This window comes from Ranitomeya variabilis, chromosome 2 (assembly GCF_051348905.1).
Source record: "Ranitomeya variabilis isolate aRanVar5 chromosome 2, aRanVar5.hap1, whole genome shotgun sequence".
Classification (NCBI taxonomy): domain Eukaryota; kingdom Metazoa; phylum Chordata; class Amphibia; order Anura; family Dendrobatidae; genus Ranitomeya; species Ranitomeya variabilis.
In genome coordinates, this window is record NC_135233.1 from 230,550,533 (window position 1) to 230,568,249 (window position 17,717).

Genomic DNA, 17,717 nt, shown 5'->3' on the forward strand with positions numbered 1-17,717 from the left:
CAATCAGAGTGCGGCTGCCTGTGGTTGTAGAAGATGATTGGCAGGAGAGGGCGCGGCTTGCTGTGAGGGTTCATTGAGTGATTCTGGTCACGCTCCACCCTCCCATGACGTCAATGGGCGGGGTCTTGTCGGCTGATCTCCCGGAGTCGGCGGCGCTGGCAGTGGCTGTGGAGCTCGGAGGTGACAGCGGTCAGTCAGCGGCGGTGGCGGCAGCCTGGTGAGGAGGCAGAAGCCCCGGCATTGGAAAGTGACACGTGCAGGCAGAGGTCACCTGTAATAGGGTCAGTGTAGCCCTCCTAGGTGGTCGGTGACAGGCTCTGCGCCCTGTGGTTGTAGGTCAATGCTCTGCCGACCCCAAATATCCTGGAGCAGGAGGGGTGCAGCTGTGCTGTCTGTTCCTGTCCTGGTTCCCAGTGTGCTATTATGTCATGGCTTAGTGGGGTCTCCTCTTTCTGCCAGTGCAGTTGTCATGGTAACATCTTTGGGGGGCTCTCAGTGGCTGAGTACGTTTGTGACATCCAATGCAGATTTCTGCTGGGTGTTGTAGTTCTCGGAAGTCCACCGCCCATCAGTCAGATCCTCGTGTCTGCGTTATGAGTGCATGAGGGACCTCCCAAAGATTCTGTCTGGTCATGTGGGCGGATGTGCTCAGTTATTAAGCATGGGACCCCATAAGGGGGAGACCTGGATATTTACCTCCGGCCTCTTCATCCCGTAAGGACCCCCCTGTTATTAAAGGCACACTCCGCTAACAATGTTGCATCACTTGTTGCCTTGCACTTTCCTATGTCGGCAGAGAAACTGATGGGTGTAATTTGTGGCATATCCCTTTAAAGTCTTGAGGGTTAGGAGTCCTTGGGGTGGAGTCACTGGTTGACAGCGGCTTCATTTGCATTCTGATCTCGCTGGCTTTGTTCTTGTGAGTCTTGTAATTAACCTTTCTACTAAAATTGTGTGAATCCCCCCCCCCCCACAGACTGGGAGTAAATTAAAGGGAATGCTTTAGAAAATCCGAGGTGGGTGCAGTCCAGGAGGTTTTGGCACCAGCTGGTTCTCTGTGACATATTGGCTGCGCCCCAGCGCTGGGTCATCTGGTAATGATATCGCCGCTAGCTCGTTACAAGGTATTGGCTCCCTGTAATTACATCTGGCCAGATGTAACACTGCTAATAGTTGTCATCTGGTGCTGACAGTTACAGTATGTACAGGTGCCATACAGCGCTCATGTCATCCAACTGTTACGGTTCATGCTGTGCTGCTGCATTACGAATAGTGCCACATGGCTCCAATGTAGTACTGTAATACAATGCCAATATATCTAATGTCACATAGGAAACATAGTGCCAATGGTAGTAAAAAATAATTCCACATGGGCGCTGTGTTAAATAGTCACCAACAGTCTAGGGCCATTAATACATAACAGTGCCATTATAGTAAAATGTTGTCATGTACAAGTGCTTCTCACTAAATTAGAATATCATCAAAAAGTTAATTTATTTCAGTTTTTCAATACAAAAACTGAAACTCATATATAGAGTCATTACACACAGAGTGATATATTTCACACGTTTTTCTGTTAATGTTGATGATTATGGCTTACAGCCAATGAAAACCCAAAAGTCATTATCTCAGTAAATTAGAATACTTTATAACATCAGCTTGAAAAATGATTTTAACATCCGAAATGTTGGCCTACTGGAATGTATGTTCAGTAATGCACTCAATACTTGGTCGGGGCTCCTTTTGCATCAATTACTGCATCAATGCGGCGTGGCATGGAGGCGATCAGCCTGTGGCACTGCTGAGGGGTTATGGAAGCCCAGGTTGCTTTGATAGCAGCCTTCAGCTCAAAAAAGAAGTGAAGGACAGCATCCAATCCGGGTGAAATATCAAATATTCTTAATTTTGCCAGATGCCAAATAAATGACAAAATAAAGAATTTTTGATATTTCACCCGGATTGGATGCTGTCCACTTCTTTTTTGGTATGTAATTCTTCCATTGGGTCCAGTGGAGCTATGCCTTGCATCCACATATCTGATGTGCTGTCGGCTATCTCTTAATCAGCAGCCTTCAGCTCGTCTGCATTGTTGGGTCTGGTGTCTCTCATCTTCCTCTTGACAATATCCCATAGATCCTCTATGGGGTTAAGGTCAGGCGAGTTTGCTGCCAATCAAGCACTGTGATACTGTTTGTAAACCAGGTATTGGTACTTTTGCAGTGTGGACAGGTGCCAAGTCCTGCTGGAGAATGACATTTCCATCTCCAAAAAGCTTGTCGGCAGAGGGAAGCATGAAGTGCTCTAACATTTCCTGGTAGACGGCTGTGCTGACTTTGGTCTTGATAAAACACAGTGGACCTACACCAGCAGATGACATGGCTCCCCAAACCATCACTGATTGTGGAGACTTCACACTAGACCTCAAGCAGCTTGGATTGTGGCCTCTCCACTCTTCCTCCAGACTGTGGGACCTTGATTTCCAAATGAAATACATAATTTACTTTCCTTGTGGAGTGTGTCACTGACTGCTACTGAAACAGACTAAGGGTATGTGTCCACGGTCAGGAAACGCTGCATGTTTGACGCTGCGTGGGGCCGCAGCGTCAAACACGCAGCGTCCAGATGTTCCAGCATAGTGGAGGGGATTTTTTGAAATCCCGTCTCCACTATGCGTGGAAACACGCACGCGGCGGCCCTGCAACTCCGGACATGCTGCGCGTCTTTTCAGATCGCAGCATGTCCGTGTTCCTTGCGGTGACGCTGCGTCGCCGCAAGGAATAACACCGGGCCCTATGCGAGGAGTGCGATGATCCCGGATGTGTACAATGAACACATCCGGCATCATCGCGTCCCAGAAGGGGGCGGGGCTTAGCGCCGAGCGGGTTTGCCGCTCCGACGATACCGCCGGCCATCCTGACCGTGGACACGTACCCTGAGGGACCTTTTTAAGCACTTAGGAAGCCTTTACAGGTGTTTTTTGTTAATTATTCTAGTTTACTGAGATAATGACTTTTGGGTTTTCATGTCTGTAAGCCATAATCATCAACATTAACAGAAATAAACACGTGAAATAGATCACTTTGTCTGTAATGACTCTATATAATTTGAGTTTCACTTTTTGTATTGAAGAACTGAAATAAATGAACTTTTTGATGATATTCTAATGTTGTGAGAAGCACCTGTAGTTCCTGCATAATGCTGTGTTATCGAGGCTTTATGTCTGGTGTCATATGAAAAAGTGCCAGGTAGTAATGATGCAATGTGGTGAAAGTGTGATATGCACCGCGTGAAGAAAAGCATGTGCCCCCTCCAAATTATTCCTTTGGGGACTTTACTGCCCTCCCACTCTATATCCATGGAGTCTTTCGCTCTGCATAAATAGCAACTTCTGGTGTTATGGGGAAGGATTTCTACAAGATTTTGGCGACGTCTGTAGGAATTTTTGCTTCTTCATCCAGAAGAACATTTGTGAGGTGAGACCTCAATTTTGTTGGAGGCCAAGCTTACAATCTCCGCAGTTGAGTGGAGCTGAGATCTGAGTTCATATTCTTCCACCAAACTTCAAACACCCCCCCCCCCCCCCTCTTCATGTCTGGATTGTCCTTGTTTACTGGGCGCAGTCATGGGGAACAGAGAAAGGTCTTCCCCAAAACTGTTCTCACAAAGCTGCAAGCTACAATTGTTCAGAATGTTTGGTGCTGAAGAATTAAGATTTTCCCGCACTGGAACTAAGGGGCCGAGGCCGACCCCGATAACAGCCGATAGCATTTTCCTCTTCCACCAAATTGTGCAATAGGCACTGGCATTCACCAAATTGAGACTCGTTTATCAGACGCCAGTTAGAGAAGTGCGATACATCACTGCACAGAACACTTCTCCTCCAGAGTGCAGTGGTGGAAGCTTTCCGCCACTCCATCCGCCACTCGGCATTGTGGTTGGTGATGTAAGGCTGCATGCAACTCCCAGCGGAGGCGCAGTGTTTGTGCTGATGTTAATACCAGAGGAGTTCTGGGCTGCAGTTATGGGGTCAGCAGAGCAGTGGTGACTTTTCTATCGGCCCCCTGCTATGTAATGTTACTCGGTCTCCACTTTGTGGCTAATGTGTGCAGCAGTTACTTTCACTTCTCAATAATATCACTCACAGGTGATGGGGATGATTCAGGTATTAGGCTATATGCACACGTTGCGGATTTTGCTGCAGATCTGCAGCAGCTTTCCATGCGTTTACACTACAATGTAAACCTATGGAAACCACAATCCGCAGTGCCCATGCTGCGGAAAAAAATGCGCGGAAACGCTGCGGGTTACATTCCGCAGCATGTCAATTCTTTGTGCGGATTCTGCTGCGGTTTACACCTGCTTCATAATAGGAATCTTCATAAAAACCGCGGTAAAACGCAGTGCCTTTTACCTGCGGATTTCTAAAATCCGCTGCGGATAAATCCACAGAGCTCCAAAATACGTGTGCACATACCCTTAGGAAGTGTCATGAACAGATTTTTATTTTATTTTTTTACCCTGGTGGTCCTATTACAGGATGCTACTGGTATCAGTGAGCTCTTTAGCACCAGCAGTTCTGGGAGATTATACATAGGGGAGATGGGGGCAGGGTCCAGAGGTTGTACACCAGAATTCAGCGATTAAGATGTGCAGCCAAATACTTTTCTCTGTATCGTATTTGTAGTTAGGGGAATACAAAATGTTGCCATATAGTGACTTTGTGTAGTTTTATTTAGGGAAGGATTCTGACGATCCGTTCCTCACTGTCCGGTAGATCTTGAGAAATGAACTTCCTACGACACTCACCCTGTAAATTTGTCCTTTGACGTGACCTCAGGGATGGGCCCCCCGAGTACAGATAATTTTTATATAGCGCTGACATATTACACAGCGCTTTACAGTTTGCACACATTATCATCACTGTCCCCGACAGGGCTCACAATCTAAATTCCCTTTCAGTATGTCTTTGGATTGTGGGAGGAAACCCACGCAAACACGGAGAGAACATACAAACTCTTTGCAGATGTTGTCCTTGGTGGGGTTTGAACCCAGGACTCCAGCGCTGCAAGGCTGCAGTTCTAACCACTGCGCCACCGTGCTGCCCATGTCCCTGGCATTTTTCTTAAAATTCGAATTCAGTAAACCTATAAACAATGATAAAGTATAACTGCTGCATGGGCCACGACGTAAATATCTTAGAGCCTAGAGGCCATTTTTCTTTGCTTCCTTTACGGATTTAGCTCCTGAGTTCTGCAGATCTTGGCAGCTCATTCTCAGGATTAACCCTCTGATTTTAGGGTCAGGCTGTCCCCTGCCGAGGATTTGTGTGAGATTAAGGGGGTCATGTGAGGTCATTTTCTTTGCAGGCTGTATTCTGGTTCATTGTAGCTGCCGCCAATGCGGTCACTTTTAACTCTCTTCCTCTCTGCTACATCTATGAATACCTGTATATAGGGTCTGTTGGGGAGAGGGTCTGCATATTTGGTAAATGGGAACCCACCTGTGTGTATCCTAGCCCACATATTTGTACAGCCGTTTGCATGGACATTGCGCCCGGCTTGTTGTGCTTGGCACCCGCAGCATTTGTTGCATAGTTTACTTTGTGTTTTCTCATTGCAGGTTTCTGACCCAATCAGTACCTGCCATTACACCCCTCCCTGGTATCATCCAGAATCCGAAATGTCATATATTTCCAGTTTAACCCATTATCCACAAATATGGGAAAGTTTTGTTCGTTGATTCTCTAAAAGAGGAAAGAAGTCCTGGGGGTATAAAAACTTACATTCTCTGTCGCTTTGTTAGGTCATTAACGTTCCTGATCACATGGCTCAGGCCACTTTTTGCTCTGGCGTTCTGCATCCCAGGGTTTTAGGATCTTCAGACTATCACAGCTATTGTGTAACTGTCCCTTTAAGGCTAGGTTCACATTGCGTTAATGTGTGCACGCTAACGGACAGCGTTGCACGGCGAAAATGTCGCAATTAACGCCGTGCAACGGGTCCGTTAGCGTGCCCATTGACAGCAATGTAAATTTCTCCTGCAGCGCATCACTAGCGCGTGCCTTTTTCGGCTCGCGCTAGTGATGTGCCGTTCTTCTGTGACGCGCCTCGGTCGCTGCTTGCAGCGTCCGCGGCGCGCCCGAGGTCCGTTCCCCGCTCTCGCAGATCGGGGATCTGCGAGAGTGGGGACGTTAACGCGACCCCAAACACGGCCCCTAAATAAACATTGCGTTAGCGCAATCCGCTAGCGCTAAACGGATTGCCCTAACGCAATGTGAACCTAGCCTAAGACTTGGGGGGGGGGGGGTTATGGTTCCCTTTAGTAAACTTGAGTTTACTGTTGTGAAATAGATGAGGGGTTTGTTTGCATTTTTATTTAATAACTTGTTTAAGCAATATAATTAGAAACATTGTTGCAGATTCCTTAGGATAAAGTTGAGGTGTATTCCAAGGCGCTGAGTGTAGCTGCAGTTCCATGCTCGATTGTAGGAAAGTGACAAGTTGCAAAATCGCTGAGATCAAAGTTCACCCCAACAAGGTATCCTGTGCCTGCATCTTCCTTGCTGAGTAACCTCAATAATATGTCAGCTATCATCAAATATGTGACTATTGTCTTACACTCCGGCTCAGCGCTCACAAACAAGCAGAACCCTCATTAATCTGCTGCTGAGACCGGGAACCGGGCCGTACAATAGTGATTGTGTGTGGGCCGAAGTGAAAGTAAATGAGTACTCCGGTAACCAAAATATGAGGCAAAAATGAGATTCAGTGATAATGTAATACTGCCCCCTATGTACAAGAATATAACTACTATAATACTGCCCCCTATGTACAAGAATATAACTACTATAATACTGCCCCCTATGTACAAGAATATAACTACTATAATACTGCTCCTATGTACAAGAATATAACTACTATAATACTGCTCCTATGTACAAGAATATAACTACTATAATACTGCCACTATGTACAAGAATATAACTACTATAATACTGCCACTATGTACAAGAATATAACTACTATAATACTGCCACTATGTACAAGAATATAACTACTATAATACTGCTCCCTATGTACAAGAATATAACTACTATAATACTGCTCCTATGTACAAGAATATAACTACTATAATACTGCTCCTATGTACAAGAATATAACTACTATAATACTGCTCCTATGTACAAGAATATAACTACTATAATACTGCCACTATGTACAAGAATATAACTGCAGCCTGCAATAACCATTCTGCCGCCTCGCCAGAGCAGCCGCCTCACCACAGCCAGAGCTGCTGCACCTCCGAACTTCTGTCTCTTCCCCACTATCCCATAGAATGTAAGTCCGCAAGGACAGGGTCCTCTCCCCTCTGTACCAGTCTGTCACTGTAAACTTGTTTACTGTAAACAATATTTATAACCCTGTATGTAACCCCTTTCTCATGTACAGCACCATGGAATTAATGGTGCTATATAAATAAATATTATTTATTATTATTATTATTATTATTATTATTAACTACTATAATACTGTCCCCTATGTACAAGAATACAACTACTGTAATACTGCTCCTATGTGCAAGAATATAACTGCTATAACACTGCCCCCTATGTACAAGAATATAACTACTACTAGATGGTGGCCCGATTCTAACGCATCACGAATTCTAGAATTTGTATTGTAGTATATAGCCCAGCCCACGCAGTATATAGCAATATGGGCACCATATCTCTGTTTAAAAAAAAAAAAAAAAAAAAAATTAAAATAAAAAATAGTTATATACTCCCCTTCCGGCGGCCCCCGAATCCAGCCCAGGCGTTTAGCGATGCTCATCTCGACGCTCCGTTCCCAGTAATGCATTGCGGCAATAACACGTGATGATGTAGCGGTCTCGCGAGACCGCTACGTCATTTCCGGTCATCGCTGCAATGGATTCTTGGGACCGGAGCGTCGCAAGGAGCGGGAAAGGCACTGGAAGGTGAGAATATAATTTTTTTTATTATTTTTAACATTAGATCTTTTTACTATTGATGCTGCATAGGCAGCATCAGTAGTAAAAAGTAGGTCACACAGGGTTAATAGCAGCGTTAAGGGACTGCGTTACACCGCGTTATGCCGCGTGGTGTAACGCAGCCTGTTTAACGGACTGCTAAACCGCTATGAGGGCACTGACTGGAGGGCAGTAGAGGGGGGGGGGGGCACTGACTGGGATGGAGTAGGGAAGGGGAATTCGCAGGGGACTGTGCCCAGGCGGCCGCGACCAATCAGCGACGCGGGATTTCCATAACAGACAAACATACGGAAGTACCCCTTAGACGATTATATAGATAGATAATACTGCCCCCTATGTACAAGAATATAACTACTATAATACTGCCCCCTATGTACAAGAATATAACTACTATAATACTGCCCCTATGTACAAGAATATAACTACTAGAATACTGCCCCCAATGTACAAGAATATAACTACTGTATATACTCGAGTATAAGCCGAGATTTTCTGCCCCTTTTTTTTGGCTGAAAGTCCCCCTCTCGGCTTATACTCGAGTCAAACTAAAGGGTCGGCAGGGGAGGGGGAGCGGGGGGTCTGTCTAATTATACTCACTTGCTCCCGGCGTCGTCCCTGCACGTTCCTGGCTCACCGGCGCCCCAGCTTCTTCCTGTACTGAGCGGTCACATGGTACCACTCATTACAGTAATGAATATGCTGCTCTATCTCCCATAGGGGTGGAGCCGCATATCCATTACTGTAATGAGCGGTAACGGTGACCGCTCAGTACAGGGAGAAGCTGTGGCGCCAAGGAAGCAGCGACTGCACCACGCCAGGAGCAGGTGAGTATAATGGGGAGGGGGAGCGCTGCGCGATATTCACCTGCTTCTCGTTCCGGTGCCGCTCCATCTTCAGCGTCTTCTGCAGTGACGCTCAGGTCAGAGGGCGCACACTAACCACGTCATCACGCCCTCTGCCTGAACGTCAGTGCAGAAGACACTGAAGATGGAGCGGCCGGCGCCGGAACGAGGAGCAGGTGAATATTGAAAGTGCTGGGGGCCTGACAACGGAGAGGTGAGTATATAATTTTTTTTTTTTTTATCACAGCAACAGCAAATGGGGCAAGTGTCTGTATGGAGCATCTTATGGGGCCATAACGTTTGTGCAGCACTATATGGGGCAAGTGTCTGTATGGAGCATCTTATGGGGCCATAATTAACGTTTGTGCAGCATTGTATGGGGCAAATGTCTGTATGGAGCATCTTATGGGGCCATAATCAAGGTTTGTGTAGCATTATTTTGGGCAAATGTGTCTATGGAGCATCTTATGGGGCCATTATTAACCTTTATGCAGGATTATATGGGGCATATTTTAATATGGAGCATCTTATGGGGCCATCATAAACTTTATGAAGCATTATATGGGGCTCCTGATTCAATATGGATATTCAAAAACACTTAACCTACTGATGTCTCAATTAATTTTACTTTCATTGGTATCTATTTTTACTTTTGACATTTACCGGTAGCTGCTGCATTTTCCACCCTAGGCTTGTACTCGAGTCATTAAGTTTTCCCAGTTTTTTTGTGGCAAAATTAGGGGGTCGGCTTATACTCGGGTCGGCTTATACTCGAGTATACAGGTCCTTCTCAAAAAATTAGCATATAGTGTTAAATTTCATTATTTACCATAATGTAATGATTACAATTAAACTTTCATATATTATAGATTCATTATCCACCAACTGAAATTTGTCAGGTCTTTTATTGTTTTAATACTGATGATTTTGGCCTACAACTCCTGATAACCCAAAAAACCTGTCTCAATAAATTAGCATATTTCAACCGTCCAATCAAATAAAAGTGTTTTTTAATAACAAACAAAAAAACCATCAAATAATAATGTTCAGTTATGCACTCAATACTTGGTCGGGAATCCTTTGGCAGAAATGACTGCTTCAATGCGGCGTGGCATGGAGGCAATCAGCCTGTGACACTGCTGAGATGTTATGGAGGCCCAGGATGCTTCAATAGCGGCCTTAAGCTCATCCAGAGTGTTGGGTCTTGCGTCTCTCAACTTTCTCTTCACAATATCCCACAGATTCTCTATGGGGTTCAGGTCAGGAGAGTTGGCAGGCCAATTGAGCACAGTAATACCATGGTCAGTAAACCATTTACCAGTGGTTTTGGCACTGTGAGTGGGTGCCAGGAAGCATGAAGTGCTCCAAAATCTCCTGATAGCTAGCTGCATTGACCCTGCCCTTGATGAAACACAGTGGACCAACACCAGCAGCTGACATGGCACCCCACACCATCACTGACTGGGTACTTGACACTGGACTTCAGGCATTTTGGCATTTCCTTCTCCCCAGTCTTCCTCCAGACTCTGGCACCTTGATTTCCGAATGACATGCAAAATTTGCTTTCATCAGAAAAAAGTACTTGGGACCACTTAGCAACAGTCCAGTGCTGCTTCTCTGTAGCCCAGGTCAGGCGCTTCTGCCGCTGTTTATGGTTCAAAAGTGGCTTTACCTGGGGAATGCGGCACCTGTAGCCCATTTCCTGCACACGCCTGTGCACGGTGGCTCTGGATGTTTCCACACCAGACTCAGTCCACTGCTTCCTCAGGTTCCCCAAGGTCTGGAATCGGTCCTTCTCCACAATCTTCCTCAGGGTCCGGTCACCTCTTCTCGTTGTACAGCGTTTTCTGCCACATTGTTTCCTTCCAACCGACTTACCATTGAGGTGCCTTGATACAGCACTCTGGGAACAGCCTATTTGTTGAGAAATTTCTTTCTGGGTCTTACCCTCTTGCTTGAGGGTGTCAATGATGGCCTTCTTGACATCTGTCAGGTCGCTAGTCTTACCCATGATGGGGGTTTTGAGTAATGAACCAGGCAGGGAGTTTTTAAAAGCCTCAGGTATCTTTTGCATGTGTTTAGAGTTAATTAGTTGATTCAGAAGATTAGGGTAATAGGTCGTTTAGAGAACCTTTTCTTGATATGCTAATTTATTGAGACAGGTTTTTTGGGTTATCAGGAGTTGTAGGCCAAAATCATCAGTATTAAAACAATAAAAGACCTGACAAATTTCAGTTGGTGGATAATGAATCTATAATATATGAAAGTTTAATTGTAATCATTACATTATGGTAAATAATGAAATTTAACACTATATGCTAATTTTTTGAGAAGGACCTGTATACGGTACTAGAATACTGTGCCTCTAGATGGACTATACTATACGTTTGACATTTTTGTATGCTTTGTGCAATGATTTTTTTTCTGAGAAGTTTCTGGTCAGGTGTTGGTTGTGATGTAATCTCGGGGATCTGTTGTTGGATCTGCTCTGGACTAATCCTGCCTCTTGGCATCTGGGGTAGACTTTGTCATTGCTTCCGTCTTGCGTTCTTTATTTCCCTGTCCCCTTTCCAAGCCTTGTACCTAGGAGCCATGTATAACTGGTGGACGTGCCCCGCGGTTGAGCATACGGGGACACAGATCAGGATTTCCTCCTGCTCAGTGCGACATGGAATAATTCTGCCTTCCCATCTTTGCTTGCTTCATGATCTGCTGGTAGCATCTTTTTTTTTTTTTTTTGTTTAGCTGCTGCAGGATGTAATTTCCTGTCACTTGTATTTCATTATTAATATTTAAGTTGTGCGTGGAATTTTGCCCAAAATGGAGGGAAAGAGGAATTGTAACTGGGGAAATATGGCATGCAATAAATGTAAAAGTGTTTCTGAAATATATGCTTCAAGTCTTCTCCTCGGCCATCCATGAATCCATATAGGATTTTTTTGGCTTATCAGTGTCAGGTTAATGATCAGCCGAGCGCCTGTGATGTGATGAGGATGATTGACTTCACGTTGGAGACTTTGGACATCCATAAACCTGTCCTCATTAGGAAAGAAATACTGCAATTGTTTAATTGCTGCGACGTGACAACCCAGCCAGAAAGGGAAAGTGTGATCAGCCCTGTGCCCCCTGTATCCAGCGACTTTGCTTTCTTTTTATTTTATTTTGTGGGGGATTCACTCTTTTGGTTGGGGCTGCATCATTTCATGAGCTATTTTTTTGCAACACACATCCCCCTTATAGAAATGGATCTTTTGTGGCCCTACCAAGTGACGTACCTTGAAGCTCGTGGGCCCCGATGTAAAATCTTCAAATAGGGACCCGAATGATCATGGACTCTTTAATTGTATTGGTCTCATCATATGGACCAAAGCCACCTGTTGAGCCCCTCTAGGCTCTATGTTGCGGGTGCAACTTTTGCAAAGCGCCATAAATAACTAGTTGACAAGTAAAATAAAAAAAATTGCATGTTGATCACATGGTTTAGCAAGTGTTTGTGTCCATCTTTTTATTGTCACTTTGTGTGACTGGGAATCATTGGATATCATGGGGGGCTCAGGGTACCCACCCACCAATGTCTTGAGCAAAGAAGCCCCAAATACCCAGCGGCTTACTACAACAGAGGTTTTTCTTCTTGGTTTTTATGCTTGTTTCTTCTTGGTCTTTTGTGTTGTGAATTCCGCTCTTGGGCTCCCTCCGGTGGTTGTAAGTGGCACTTTTGTGAGTTCTGCTCTTGGGCTCCCTCCGGTGGTTTTGAGTGGAACTGCTGCTCCTTGGATTTAGCAGTCAGCAGCTGCTTCCACTGATCGTCTTTCTGGCTTGGCTATTTATCCTGGCTCTATCCTTCAGCCTGGGCCAGTTGTCAATGGTTCCTGGTTGGATTCACATCTCTGCTTGGATTTCCCTGATATTCTGACCAGTTCAGCAAAGATAAGTCCTTGCTTGTTCTTTTGCTGTGCATATATTGTGGACTTAATCGTTCAGCTCTTTCTATGTTTTTTCTTGTCCAGCTTGTCTATATGGATTTATTCAGTTCAGCTGGAAGCTCTGGGAAGCAGATTTACCCTCCACACCTTTAGTCAGGTGTGGAGATTTTTGTAAACTCTGTGGTGGATTTTTCTAGTTTTTTTTTATACTGACCGCACAGTATTCTGTCCTGTTCTATCTATCTAGCTAGAGTGGCCTCCTTTGCTACATTCTGATTTCATTCTGCGTATGTCATTTCCCTCTCCACTCAGTCAATATTTGTGGGGGGCTGCCTTTCCTTTGGGGATTTTCTCTGAGGCAAGATAGCTTTCCTGTTTCCATCTTTAGGGGTAGTTAGTCCTCTGGCTGTGACGAGGTGTCTAGGGAGTGACAGGAACATCCCACGGCTACTTCTAGTGTTGTGATAAGCTCAGGAACTGCGGTCAGTACAAGTACCACCTCCTCCAGAGCTCGTCCCATGTTGCTCCTAAACCACCAGTTCATAACACTTTTGACTACGTGACCCTTTCTACAGTCGTGCTGCATGCACAGTGACTATCCTATACCCTCCATAATAAGGCCACGGACTCAGTGGCTGATGTAAGATGCTGACTTGGCGAAAGTCTAATAGCAACGTTCTCCTGTATGTACATATGTACTTTATTATCAGTAGCCCCTTCGCTCCTCCTCGAGAGCTGCATTTACAGTATCTCGCATAGATAAGACAACGTGACCTGTAGACTTGTGATGACTTTCCATAGTGTCAGGCTTTAAGGACAGTGGCATGATAAACCAAAAAAAAAAGAAAAGTTAATGAGTTTGAACTTTCTTGAAGGAGCCATCACGCCCATCTATTGGACTCTGCCCGGCTTTGTATAGAGAGAAACGTCTTTGAATCGCCATGAGCAGTTGGGGCCCCTGATTCTGAACTGCAGGAGAAACTATAAAAACTGGTGATCCCAATGCGTGCATGCACACATTTGTACCAGTCAGAATTTTGGCCACCCATCTTCATGCAGTTGTTGTCCTTATCCTTAATGGAATGTGCACATTGCAGAGTCAGACTGGAGGCAGCAAAACCACAAAGAAAGGAATAAGTATGTGTTACACCTTTGTTTCCTCCTGGTGCCCACCTTTTACTCTATTGACAGCTTTACATCCCCCTTGACTTTCTCTCTAGCAACTTCATCAGGTTTATTACCTGGACTAGCTCCATCAGTCCTGAATGTGTTCCCAGAGGAGCGGAGTATTTGTTCTGCTTTGACTTCATTCTGTGTCCAACTCATCCTAAACCATCTCACTTGGGTTGATATCAATAATTGGGGAGGCAATGTCTTCTTACACAGCCTCCATATCTCTCCATGCCTACATGACCTGGAGGTGTTGGGGTCATCGTCCTGTTGCAGCACAAGTCATGGTCCCACTCACTGCAAACCAGATGGGTCGGTGGTCATTGCATAATGCTGTGGTAGCCATGCTGACGAAGTTGAACTTTGCTGCATCTTACAAAGCCACAGTGGATGATTCCAAAAGTTTCTAATTTTGACTCCTCAGACCACTGTATAGGTTTCCCCTGATCTAATATTGAGTCATTGTGTTGGTTCAACCAAACAAGTTTCTTCATGTTTGCGGTCGCCAGTAGCTGCTTTTTTGCAGTAACACAACAATAAAGGCTGCTTCTTGCAGTCTCCTCTGGACAGATGATGTTGAGTTGGCTTCTACTTAAAGGGAACCTGTCACCTGAATTTGGCAGGACCGGTTTTGGGTCATATGGGCGGGGTTTTCAGGTGTTTGATTCACCCTTTCCTTACCCGCTGGCTGCATGCTGGCCGCAATATTGGATTGAAGTTCATTCTCTGTCCTCCGTAGTACATGCCTGCATAAGGCAATATTGCCTTGCACTGGCGTGTACTCCGGAGGACAGAGAATGAACTTCAATCCAATATTGCGGCCAGCATGCAGCCAGCGGGTAAGGAAAGGGTGAATCAAACACCCGAAAACCCCGCCCATATGACCCAAAACCGGCCCCGCCAAATTCAGGTGACAGGTTCCCTTTAATTATTTTTGTGTACTGTTATCTGAAGTGCTGTCAATTTGAGCTTTGTGACTCTGATGAACTTATCCTCTGCAGCAGAGGTAATTCTTAATCTTCTTTTCCTGGATTGGTATTCATGACCAGTTTCACCTTATTGAATGATAATTTTCATGACTGAAAGTGAAGATGCCCTCAAGTACTTGTAATTTACCTGATTCTGACCTCCATGATAGGCCTTACGGGTGACAGAGACACCCAGGGTCCCAGAAAGAGGTTTGTCCGCACAGAAGTTGAACACTGCTCCAGTCCAGCTGCAGTGGACGACTGAACTGAACTCTGGACCTGGGTACTTCTGATTTGTTTTCTTTACTTTTCTCATTTAATTTTTATCTTCCTGTTTGCTTGTTTTTGGATTTTTTTTTTTTTTATCCTGACGCCTCATGTAACAGAAGGGACATTTTACATTGCTCATGCTTTTTTGGACTTGTCCTCATCAAGGAAACATAAATGAGGAATCTCAATGTTCTGCCAAAGTGTTGTGCTGTTTGCATACACTTACTGTGTACTTATGGGGATTGTCGTGTGCAGGAGCTCGACCCGTCACGTATTAAGGAAGAGGGTGAAAATCTGATTTTTAAAGGGACATCTTACAGATAAATTGTGAGCGCATGGATATATTTGAAGTCCCTGCACCATGTTCATATGAATGCATAATTATGTTTTTTTTTTTTTTTTTTCGGGGGGGGGGGGGAGAGAGAGTATGTTTGTGTTAACATACTTTCATTTTGCCAAAATCATGTAAGGTTATTAAAAGTAAAAAAAAAAAAAAAAGTGGTGAGGCGATATTATGACAATGTGGTCCCTCCTCTTCGCTCTAAACTTGTAATTTGACCTGGAACCGTGAAATAGATTTGTTTGTTTTTCTCTTTAAAATATCTAATGTTAATAGGATGGAAACATCCTAGTTGGTTGAAACTGCTGCTGCTGTCTGCAGGAATAGAAACTCCAACCATTGTTACTTTTTTGTTGCACACTTTATATGTATATTTTTATTTCCACGATTTATTTTGCTATTTATCTGCCTGTTCTAGATATTACAGGACACAGGGATGTGCCAGGGGCTGTGAGTCCAGGCTCCGGATGATGCACATGTAAATGATGAGCTGGTTTTCTTAGCAGATAGGGGAGGAGTTCCTGCGTATCTAAACCTCTGCGCACCCTTTTACTCACTCTTTCTGTACATTCTGCAGCTCAGGGACTGTCAGAAGATCTCCTCTAGGCTGGTGAGCTCTAATTTCTATCATAGAAACTCTCCAATATTTTAGATTGTAGTTTTGGTTTTGCATTTAAAGGGGTAGTCCTCTGTATTCAGGTGCAGACCCTTTAAGACCGAGTGGACCCTTTATGGCTGCAATAAGACAAACTCATTTGCTTCACCTATACTTGGTACATGGCACATTACCGCTCAATTGTGAACCCCAATATTCTTTTACTGGAGTCCTGGATGCTGAGATACAGGGAGCTGTTTTCGGGGTCACCACTGACTTTCTTGTTCCCTCCATGTCACAGGCTGATAGAGGAGAAGCTCTAACACTTTAGGAGACTGCAAACAGCACCTCATGTCTCAGCCTTCTCAACCACCATGTTTAATAAGGGAGACACAGACTATTTGGGGTTCACTATTGCAGAACTGTGCAACTTAATTGGGAGTAAAGGGATAATTAGGAGACACATTTTAGTGCATGACGTGTCCATGTTTTTCTTTATCGCCCTCTTGGGCATCGCTGCCTCCAATATCCTGCTCATTCACACTGATTCTTGAATCCCTTTCTTCAATCACATTTGTGATTAACTTTCTTTTTGTTGCACAATCCATTTATCTTATTTATGAGAAGTGCCCAAAACTTCTTATTGCACGTGCCCTTATATCAAGCGCTAGGTTTTGACTTGCTTTCACTTTATTCCCCTTCTTTTTTTTTTTTTTTTTTTTTTTAATGTTTTTCTTCACTTTTTTATTCATGTTATTCCTTTTTTTTTATTTTGTACGGGTTTTTTTAGAACATTTTTGCACTCTTTTCATCTTCCTTATTTCACTTTCACTTTGTCCTGCAGCGCCTCCACAGGAGCAATGAAGTATTGTATAACTCCAAAAGGACACTGTAAGGCCAAGATGCAAACATTGAATATATGAGATCAGAACCACATTACTGCTATATAGACTATACTTAGAAAAATGAAGGGACTTATCTCACAAATTGGCCAATGCATGAGCCCATCAGCCACGACAAGGCCTCCTTTCCTTGATGGGGCCCTAAGCTGAATATTTATCATGCATGCCTCGCCCTCTGCATTTGCAGCTTTTAGCCCAGGAGAGGCATGTTTGATAAATATCCATGTTGAAATACGATGTAGCAATCTTTCTGATTTCCCGCTGATGTTTCCTTTGTGATCTGATTAAACTTCTACAGGATGAAATCTGTTTCAGGCATTCAGTGCTCCTTTCCAGACTTGCTCAATATTCTCCCCATAAAAGCCCAGGTTATGTAACGCCACGTGCCATCACCTGGTAGAACCCGTACAGGGACTTGCGCACTCCCATTTATGCATTGAGCGGGTCCACTATTGATTTACAGACTATCGGGGGTAATGACAGGGACCCCATAACACAGACGGTAATAGGGTGCACTCTGACAACGCTAACACCAAGGACAGACGGCTATCTTAATTACACTTATTTGGTACAAACTGCATTTGGTCCAATCTAATGTGATTACCTGTAATAATCATGATCCATTAGATGTCCTTCTTACAGCAGAGAACAAGCCGCAGGTGACAAGCGACCTTTCCCAACGTAATCAGGTTACTGA

The 17,717-nt window shown here is 44.5% G+C and overlaps 1 protein-coding gene across 3 annotated transcripts in view; it reads left to right on the plus strand.

The window, feature by feature from the left end:
- Positions 1 to 62: 62 nt before the first annotated feature.
- SLC31A1 (solute carrier family 31 member 1) overlaps positions 63 to 17,717 on the plus strand; it is a 22,622-nt gene continuing 4,967 nt past the window's right edge. Inside the window, exon 1 of one of the 3 annotated variants that reach the window (XM_077283949.1) lies at positions 63 to 217. The gene's annotated coding sequence lies outside the window, so the exon portion shown is untranslated. Of the gene's footprint in view, positions 282 to 15,946; positions 16,134 to 17,717 lie in introns of those variants that run through there. The other 2 variants (XM_077283950.1, XM_077283951.1) reach the window with 2 other exon arrangements.